General features: G+C 46.9%; 1 pseudogene; it reads right to left on the bottom strand.

Moving 5' to 3' along the window:
- Positions 1-321: 321 nt before the first annotated feature.
- LOC126300096 (5S ribosomal RNA) lies at positions 322-439 on the bottom strand (annotated as a pseudogene).
- Between the last annotated feature and the right edge of the window lie 592 nt (positions 440-1,031).

Below are 1,031 nucleotides of genomic sequence, written 5' to 3'. Positions count from 1 at the left end.
AACAAAAACTGAAAGAGCTGAAAAGAAATAAGTCACCAGTCCGGATGGAATCCCAATTCAGTTTTACAACGAGTACTCTACGGCATTATCCCCTTACTTCTAAACTAAAAAAACTCCTCCCGCATAGGCCTTGAAGCCCCAAAGGTACCGACCGGCCGCCGTGTCATCCTCGGCCCACAGGCGTCACTGTATGCGGATATGGAGGGGCATGTGGTCAGCACACCGCTCTCCGGGCCGTATGTCAGTGTCGGAGACCGGAGGTGCTACTTCTCAATCAAGTAGCTCCTCAGTTTGCCTCACAAGGGCTGAGTGCACCCAGCTTGCCAACAGCGCTCGGCAGACCGGATGGTCACCCATCCAAGTGATAGCCCAGCCCGACAGCGGTTAACTTCGGTGATCTGACGGGAACAGGTGTTACCACTGCGGCAAGGCCGTTGGCTATCCCCTTAATTAGCTAGGATTTATCGCCTATCTCTCGTCCAGCGCAGAGTCGCAAGCGACTGGAAAAAAGCGCAGGTGACTCCTGGTTACAAGAACGGTAAAGGGATGAATCCGCAATATTACAGACCAATATCCTTAACATCGGTTTGTTGTAGAATTATTTAACACACTCTCTCTTCGAATAAAATAAATTTCTTACAGACTGATAAGATTATGTCTACGAATTAGCACTGTTTTAGAAAAATTCTGAGTGCACTTTTCTCACATGATGTATGGTGAACTATGGATAAAAGGCAAAAAGGATTCTATACTTCTAGATTTCCGAAAAGCATTTGACACACTACCCCAATGCAGACTATTAAAGAAGGTACGAGCATAATGTATACGTTCCCAGATATGTGAGTCGCTCGGAGACTTCTAAGTAATAGAATCCAGTATGTCGTCCTCGACGGCGCGTACTCATCAGAGACAAGAGTACCGTCAGGAGCGCCAGAGGGAAGTGTGATAGGACCGTTATTATTTTCTATGTCCATAAATGATCTGGTGCTCAGAGTGGGCAGCTTTCTGCGGTTTGCTGATGATACTATGGT

The sequence above is a fragment of the Schistocerca gregaria genome, chromosome X (assembly GCF_023897955.1).
Source record: "Schistocerca gregaria isolate iqSchGreg1 chromosome X, iqSchGreg1.2, whole genome shotgun sequence".
NCBI classification, from domain to species: Eukaryota; Metazoa; Arthropoda; class Insecta; order Orthoptera; family Acrididae; genus Schistocerca; species Schistocerca gregaria.
The sequence above is the reverse complement of the archived record's forward strand: the minus strand, read 5'-3'. Positions and strand labels throughout refer to the sequence as shown.